The sequence below is a fragment of the Amphiprion ocellaris genome, chromosome 14 (genome assembly GCF_022539595.1).
Source record: "Amphiprion ocellaris isolate individual 3 ecotype Okinawa chromosome 14, ASM2253959v1, whole genome shotgun sequence".
Lineage (NCBI taxonomy): Eukaryota > Metazoa > Chordata > Actinopteri > Pomacentridae > Amphiprion > Amphiprion ocellaris.
In genome coordinates this window covers 13,194,588-13,203,708 of record NC_072779.1, presented here as the reverse complement: position 1 = coordinate 13,203,708, position 9,121 = coordinate 13,194,588, and the positions used below count along the sequence as shown (strand labels likewise).

Here is a 9,121-nt window from a genome sequence, read left to right as displayed (position 1 = left end):
ATTCCCGTGCAATTTAGGGGTCATTCAAGAATTGGAGGACATTTGGGCTTCAAAGTCTTTGAAAAATAAACCGTCTGTTTTACAGTTTTCTGCTACGTATTCATCAGTAATAGGTAATAAACTATCAAAGGCTTGACTGGCTCAGTGTAACAGATTGTCATACATGACATTGTATTTCACTAAAATCCTCCATTAGTTGTGGTTTATGTTTACGTATTCTTGTGCCTGTCTCTTTAAGAGCCTGCGTGTGTTCCCGCGACAACGTGCACCGAGCATGCGTACTCTGGCCAGAGCTGTGATCTGTATGGCCAGAGGTGAGTCACAGTTTGAGCGTGCTCCTCTGACAGAAGTTTTTATAAGTTATTATTTGTATCTTAAGTATAGTTTTAAGCGTTGTGCGTGATTTTGTCTAGTGTGAAAATAATTTTAAATCATTTTCGTGAAGTTTTGTTGCTGAAATATATGTTTTTATTGCGAGGGTGGGTGTAAAGCTAACTGCTAGGCTAGTGCTAGCAGTTAGCCTCTCTTGCCAGTCTGAATGTGTGCATGTGTTTTTTTGTCAGAGAGAGAGACAGAGAAGAGAATTGCCGCTGAAAGCACACCAGCTCATGTGTGATTGATTTCATTGAAACAGGTACGAGAATAGCTGTTATGTTACTTGTTTTGTTCTGTAATTAGTTTTCTGGATGCTTTTTGTTTATTCTGTCGCTAAAATGTTACATTTATTTGAAGGTATTTTCCTAAGGATTATATTTGCATTAATATTTATTTGTTTTGATTTATTCTGATCGATATGTTTTATAATTGCTTCTTTTGTAAGACATTGGTTGTTTTCTTTTCATATTTTTGTACAAGTATATTTTATATGAGAGCTGTAATCTGTATGGCCAGAGAGAGAGGAGAGTTGCCGCTGAAAGCACACCAGCTCATGTGTGATTGATTTCGTTCAAACAGACATTAAAAGTGATCCAGACCCGGCCCTGAACTTCATTTTCTGTGACACAACGCAGAGAAGAAAAACCAAACCGGTCACATCAGCTTACACATCAAAGGTACTGTTTTTATTGCATGTTTTATTTGTTGTTTGCTAACCCAACTCTGATCACAGTAACAGGGTTGCTAATCGATGCTAATGTTAGCTTTTTCTCAGGAGTAGAAGCTAGATATTTAGCTAGCTGTTACTGCTGACCAAGAGGATAAAAACAGTCAAGAAAAAAGTTTTTTAAAAATTGTGTTATTCTAATAATATGCATAACACGGTTGCATGAGGTAGAGTGAGACATTCAATCAAGGCTGACAATGTTATGAAGATATGAAAACTAGAAGAGAGGACATGCCTTTGTTCTACCCATTCTCTTGGAAAACTGTTTGATGATGTGATTCACTGTTTTCTTCTTCTTCTACCAGCTAAAAAGTTTATGCTAACAGGGTTGTGGGACACACGATCTATGCATAATAATTATTGTTTAAAATATGTTTTAGTGTTTTGTACATGGATTATTTGATGGGTCCTTCAATTCTGGAACGACCCTTAGCAGTTTTTCTTCATTGTACACGTTTAATTGGTCATTTTGTTATTCCAAATAGATCCTCTACACAGCAAAACGCATAAGTAAGTAAATCTTCATAACCAGGATTACAGTATGTTTTGCAGTTACCAAAGACAATAAGGCAAAAGCACAAAGAAAATACAACAAACTCACAAGAATTTGCTGATCTAACTCCAAAAAATAGTCTGTTCCATAATGTAGGAGCCAGGATAATGCACTTTGGTCACCTCAAGTCTTGAACTTTGAACAGGGCACCATCAGGAGACCTTTTTCTTATGACCTGAGAGCCCTCATGGAGCTATAAGGGATCAGCAGCTGACTGATTCATGGTGGAGCGAAAATTGTGTAGTGCCTTGAGAGAGAGGATTTTAAAGTCGATCCTAAATTTCAAAGGGAGCCAAGATTTTGAGGCTACGACTGGGTTGACATGAGAGTACATCTTTCTTTAACAGACAGTTCTATTTGAATGAGATAATATACTCAACACACTGAGAGATAAGGTGCCATAAAATGTGCTAAAAAGCAAAGAATAATTCTCACTTTGTGTATGAATGAATAAAATGTTTACTCTCTCAACCGCCACCACAGTCCTCCCACACAACTCTGCATGCACATGTAGATTAAGTTGAGACAAAGTTGCTTTAAGCTCTTACTACAAATGTGTTGAACTCACTCATACAGGAAAGAAACACAATATCGTTCCCTGCACGAACCTAACGTCTTCATCATTCTTTCCATTAATAGCACAAAGCAGACACATAGATAACACAGGCGCATTGCCTTTGGGTGTGCTGATGTTTTCAGAAACCATCTTGTAACAATAATAACACCGCTTTGCACTTAAAAGACCTAATTTTGTTCCAAAAAACGTGCAAAAAGTTACAGCCATGGTAATGTAAGAGTCAAAGATCGTGGCTAAATACTGCCTTCATGAATACAAATCATATCTAAACCCACAGCAGAGGTACAAGTGTCTCAATTGTTGGAGTCAGATTGGGCTCTCATTTGAAGATCTGTTGTACCTTTTTAACCTGAAACACTAAACAGATGGAATCAGGCGAAGGCTGTTTGTGGGTGTTTTTGCTAAAATGCTGTTAAAATATGAGCTTGTGACTGTCTGTATTTAGTGAAGAGCCGTTCAGTTTCAGTATTTTTAACTCCTACTTCTGAGTGGTGGCTATTAACTTTGAAAAAAAAACCCCACTGAGCTCTAAATGTTATCTGTTCCATTGAAATTATTACAGGAAAGATGGACAAACTATTATGGATTTAATAATGTAATACATGCACAGTAACTAGAAACAGGATTGAATTAAAGTACAGTCCATAATAACCAGAACCAAATGATCTGAAGAATATTTTCATGACCAGATTTGTGCCTTCATTCATGCGTACAGATAATTTGCATTAATATTGTCAATGCTATTTCTTTACAACACAATATAATATATGTTGTCAGGCAAAATAGTTCACGATCATTTTCAAGAAATTGAATACGTTATTGATAACCAGAGGGGTAACTAAAGGCATGAAGAAAAATAACAACGGTTATCACATTTTACAAGTGACCTTGCTCAGGGGAAGCTTTAATATCACTCTCGGGTCATTGATTAAACCCCCAAAATCTCATCTCTGTAAAAACCTTTCAATGAAATTAATCACTTCCTACATTAAAATCGGAATGCTACAGTGTTTCCTCTAGAATGTGCAGATCTGTGAAGTTCCCACCTCTCTCTCCACCCACACCTTCCCACTTCCTGAACCTCCAGCACACCGGCTCACCCACGATTCAAACACTGTAAAACTACTCTATGCCACACAATGTCAATATTGGAGTAATTCAGCCCGACGTATGAATGAATGAACTGGAAACTGAGTCGGTAGAAGAGGAGTGATACAGAAAGCCACAACGGATTGGTTCCTCAAGTTTGTTACATATAAAACACTGGAAGTCTGAATCTGTGGCTGGTATCAGTTGTCTCAAGGTGCTTGTACTCAGCTATCGCCTTGAGCTTTTTTCGCTCCAGCAGATAAAAAATACCATGTGGTAATGCTAAGGTAAATCATGATTTTCACTGGTTTAGACTCTACTCAAACTGCTGGTGCTATCCAAATGACTGTTAAAATAATGATTAATATGGACGCTTAAAACAGAAATGACCAGCCTGTGCAATTAAAAAGGTTAATGATTAGTATTATGTAAAGTTGAACAATTACAGACCAGAATTTTTACAAAATCTTCTGAATAAGCACAGTGCCAGGCGCTGATAAATATCTCTTTAGTTTAGATATTACACAACCCATTACAATTTCTATCTTGCTCCTTACAAAAAACATAATTTCCAAGGCCTGCAGGCAAGAATGTCGAAGTCCAAGAACCTAACTTAACTCTGAACCAAAGCTGCACCACCTTGGGGCAACCAGGAGAACAAGGCCATCTCTGAACAGGACTTTAATATGCATTTGTTTGTGTGCTTGGGCAGGTTGAGATGTAATCCTGCAGTGCACAACACTAAGATCTGCTCTAGCCTTCGACCGACAGAGCTGTGGTTGGGGTAGTTCAGATAATATTAAATATAGAAAGACCGAAACCCTGAAAATGAGTAATAAAACATACACATTAACTTTTATAATATAATATAATATAATATAATATAATATAATATAATATAATATAATATAATATAATATAATATATGATAAGATATGATATGATATGATATGATATAATATAATATAATATAATATAATATAATATAATATAATATAATATAATATAATATAATGCAAAGAGACACAATTTACGCATTTCACTTTTCATGCATCTCATCCACAAACTTAAATATACACACAAACACATGCACTTTTGAGCAGACACAAAGACATACATACTCTCCCTATCTTTCTTTCTTTCTTTCTTAGTCTCTCTCTTTCTCTCCCTCTCTCTCCCCCCACCACACACTCGCACAAACACACTCACGTACACGTAGGAACAGATTAAGTCCAAATCAATGGCTGTGGCTGGACTGGGAGAAAGATTTCACCCAGGGTTCTCGTTAAGGTCTGACACATGCGGCAAAGGCTCGAGGGAGTGTTATTACCAGGGTGATGGTTGATAAGACACTCGTTTCTCCACGGTGCGTCCTGCGGGAAAATGCATCGTGCAGCCATGGAAACCATAAGGCTAGGTGTTATGCTATAATTGGGGCAGCGTTTTTAACGGTGCAGCTGCACTGCCAGGTATGCCACTGTCTTCAAATGAGAAATTATAGTGGAGCCTCAGCAGAGTAGATGCAACAGATTTTCAATAAGTCCCCCTTTTTTCCCCCTTCCTGCACGTTGTTTTTTCTTAATTTGTCTGATCAAACACACTAGCACAGAAAGGATAAGACAAAACATAATACTCTCAGAGAAGTTAAAAATGCCTCTGTAATAATAAGCAACAAAGCTCAGAAATATCGATTTATGGAAATTTGCTTCATAAGGAACGCATCCATACATGTCAGTACATGTTTTGAGGTATTCTACTTTTTATTAGCTGACTGTCCGTGTTTTGTTTTTTTTTACTCCAGTCTGGGTGAAAACTGCGTCAGGAAAACACAATGTAAGATGGAGGAAGAAGACGGGGGAAAAGGAAGAGGAGGAGGAGGAGGGACTGGGAGGAGAAGAGGGGAAAGATGGTCGTGGGCCAATCCCTGCTCACTCTCTGTAACTTGGTTGATTACGATCAATTTCCCTGGTATCGATGGCCTCCCTGGCCCTGAGCTACACTCCCTCCTGCACTTTGCATGGTACGTGCTTTGTGTACCATGACATGGCTAGCACTCCACCACATCTCCCCCAACCCCTGGCTCTACCACCTGCAATCCTCTCATCTTGGCCTTGAGAAATATCAACAGCTGGGTAACCGTGTTCTGGAGGAGGGGTATAAGCAGGCATTTGAAAAACACAAAATGTTTCCACTTCATGTTCTCAGACTCAGTTTCAAATCTGAGCTAATGCAGTTTTTTTTCTTTTTTTTTTCTTTTTTAACTGACTGGCTTGTGAGCCTGATAGGTGTAAAAAGTTTGGGTGGTGTTACTGCAGCAGAAAAGAGAAAGGGGGATTTTTTTTTCCTGCTCTGTCAGGGCTGCTGAAGGATTGAGTGCTCGACGAAAAACTCGGAGAGACAAGGTGGAAATGATGAGATGAAGTTTGGTCACGACGTGCTGGACCGAAAGCCCCAAATCTGTATTTGTTCTGGGGAATGTGAAACTGTCCTCCCTCCGGCATGTGCGAGGGCGCATCCCGCTCAGTCTATCTCTGCACACTTGGCACGCTCTATCCGAATTAATTGCATCTCTGCGAGGGAGAGAGTGAGATGGATAGAGAGAGAGGGAGAGAGGTTTAGTCCTTCTGTCGGGCTGGTCTTGCTACAAGGGGAGTCATTTAAAATTCTGCCTCCCATGTGGCTCCTGGTTTTCACTTTAATGACCCCCTCCTCTCCCCCTGTTTTTTTACCCCATGACTTTCCTGGATTTGGAGCTCCAAGCTCAGTGTCCTATGGCTGCATGGCGCTTGTGCACATCTTATTTATGCAATTATACAAATTATGCTGTTGTTGTTGACTGACATCAAGGCCATTTCTGCCAAATTACACTTTGCACCTTTGTCTTTCCGTCTTTGCCTCTTTCTTGGCTTCTCTTTGTCGCAAGATAAAAACACCATCCTCGACAGTCAACCATTGCTGCCATCTTTTCTCTGGGAAACCTCTGCTTACACTTGTTGTCAAGCTGAGCAACCTCTGAATTAATCTTTGCATCAGACTGTCTTGAACGAGAAGTAATGCTTTGTATTGGAAAAAGACTGGAATATTTCCTTCACAGTGTGAAAACACATGTCAACCAGCTAATGAATCATCAAATCGGGATCACAGCAAATATACTGACCTTTCTGATGATTTTCAAGGTTCAACTCTACATATGGAAGTGTCTGGGTGTGTGTTTGTGTGTAGCAGAAGCAGCTGAAGGCCCTGAGAGCGTTAACTGCCGTAGTGTTTACTGGCGCTACTGTGAGGCTTCGTAGGAGACACGATAGGAAATGGCCTCAATAAGATAAAGCTGAGCTTTCTGCATGGTTCTCTGCAGGGGTCTCTGCCTCTCACTCACACACACACACACACACACACACACACACACACACACACACACACACACACAAACACACACACACACACGTATATATATCTCTACGTGTGAGGTGGGGGTAGAGTGGTGTGGGCTGTAGGACAGCGACTGCCCACAAGGTCAGAGTAGGCAGTGTATATGGTTGTTTTTCTCTGTTTTTTTCTCTCTCTCAGCGGTGGAGCTGTGTGCTGCCTCCCCGGGTCTCTCCTCTATCTGGTCAATACCACCACGCAGCTTCTGACGATCAATGGAGGGTCAATACCTCTCAGACGCCTGCCTCTTTGTGCTCTCACTGATTTAGCTACCACCTACCCAGGCCATCTTTTTTTTTTTTTTTTTTTTTTACTTTTTCTTTTTCACTCCCTGTTTTTTATGACCCTAGCTCTCACTTAAATACATAAACCTCCTGAAACTGAAGAGACACTGCAGTAAATCTGAGTGGCAGAGCGCATGTTTTCTGCCAAATGGCATAAACCTTAGCCCCTAATAAGGCATGCACATAACTGTGGTGGCCTTTGTCTGCAGAAATGTCTTTTAATCTTTTAGTGAGCTGAAAGAAAAACACAAAATCCAGTCATATGAGAAGAACTATCATTCACACTATCATTTTGAATTCCATCTCAACATCAACAATCAGCTTAACACTATGTTATAAAAGATGTGTTTATTACAAGTATTACTTCTCCACATTCAGGCTGACTACATATTGGTCTGATTCACCTGTAGGTGGGGCGATGTTAAGTTTAAAAAGTTCAAGCTCTGAAAAGCTCAAAATGGAGCTTACGGCAGTTCATACAGGACACCCAGTCATGCATGCTATCAGCTGACCCATGAGCAGGCAAGTTACAATCAGACTGACAATAAGTCGGTCTGTTTAAGCCGAAGTGGCCCACAGTCTTTCCTGCAGCACCTTCACACTGTTGCTGCTGAGGAGGATCGGTTTATGTGAAGCTTTCCTGCACCATTCCTCCCTCTATCTGCACTGGTTCTAATGTTTAATGCTCAAAAATAATCGTATTTTAATACACGGTGGTATTCAGTGAATCTTGGACGACTTTTGTTTGTAGCATGTTACCAGGTAACTCTTATTCTGTATAATCTGTGAAGGTTTCGAGAACCTTGCCATTTCTTTAGCAATGGCAATAAATGTGTAAATTCTGTATTATTTCATTTAAAAATAGAGAGGCCCTTCACAGCATTATTGATAATTTTGTGGACCCTTACTCTGAATATAAAAAATAAAAATTGAATTTATAAAATCTCTGTATTTGAATAAAGAGCTGCTAAACTGTTCGACTCCTTTGGAAGTTTTCCTCTTTCTTATAATTTCAACATTGGGTCATGGTCAATTTGACAAGAATTTACAAAATAGACTTTAATGTCAAAGTGAAAACCCATTTCTAAATCTTTAGAAATGGGTTCAGTTGCTTTAGTTGACGTAATTTACCACAGGTACAGCCAATTGTTGCTAGAAGTCATGTTGTTAGTAATGTGGAGATCATATATGGAGATCACCTGGGTGCAGTCAATGTGTCTGAAGTAACGGTAGAATGAAAGCACCTGCATCTGGAAGGTCCAGTCACTGGTGAATCAGTACTTGTGGCTAAAACTACACCATGAAGACAAAAGAGCACTCCAAGCAACTCTGTGAAAGGGATGTGTTCAAGTCATTGAATATCCCTTGGAATACAGTCAAATCCATCGTTAAGGAATGGAAGGAATATGGCACAAATCTGACAACAGCAGGCCAGCCTCAACAAAGGAGTGACTGTTTAAGAAAGAGTAGAGTGAGGGAGGCCACCAAGACAACTGTGACTCCTCCAAAGGAGCTACAATTCTCACTCAAGTTTACAAGAAGGCATGTGAGAGATTCTGAAGTCAACAGGAAGAAAGTTCTTCGGTTTGATGAGACCAAAATTGAAGTTTTTTGGCTATCAGATCAGTTGCTATGTTTGGTAGACACCAAACACTACACATCATCACAGACTCTTTATACCCACCGTGAAGCATGGTGGTGGCAGCATCATGATATCTCAGGGGCAGGGCCTGGAAGGCTTGTAAAGGCAGAGCATAAAATTAATGCAGAACATTTTAGGGAAATCCAAGATGGCAGCATATGCAGTCTGCAAGAGAACTGTGACTTAGGAAAAGATTTGTTTTCCAGAAAGGCGATGACCCAGAGCATACAGCCGAAGCTACACAGAAATGGTTCAAAGATAATGAGATGAATGGTTTGGAGTGGACAAGTCAGAGACCAGAACTCAATTCAGCTGAAAATGGCTGTTCCCTTCTGATCCCTGTGTAACATGTCAGTTCTGAAAAGAAGAATGGAGTAAAATTGCAGGGTCCAGATGTGCAAGACTGATTGATCTATTGATCTACCCGCACTTGCTCAATACTGTAATT

The 9,121-nt window shown here is 39.8% G+C and overlaps 1 long non-coding RNA gene across 1 annotated transcript; it reads left to right on the top strand.

Annotated features, from left to right (window-relative positions):
* Positions 1 to 571: 571 nt before the first annotated feature.
* On the top strand, positions 572 to 8,008 carry LOC118470135 (uncharacterized). The gene is made up of 2 exons (XR_008603870.1): positions 572 to 1,052; positions 5,123 to 8,008. It is a non-coding gene; the product is annotated as an uncharacterized LOC118470135 (long non-coding RNA).
* The last annotated feature ends 1,113 nt before the right edge of the window (positions 8,009 to 9,121 follow it).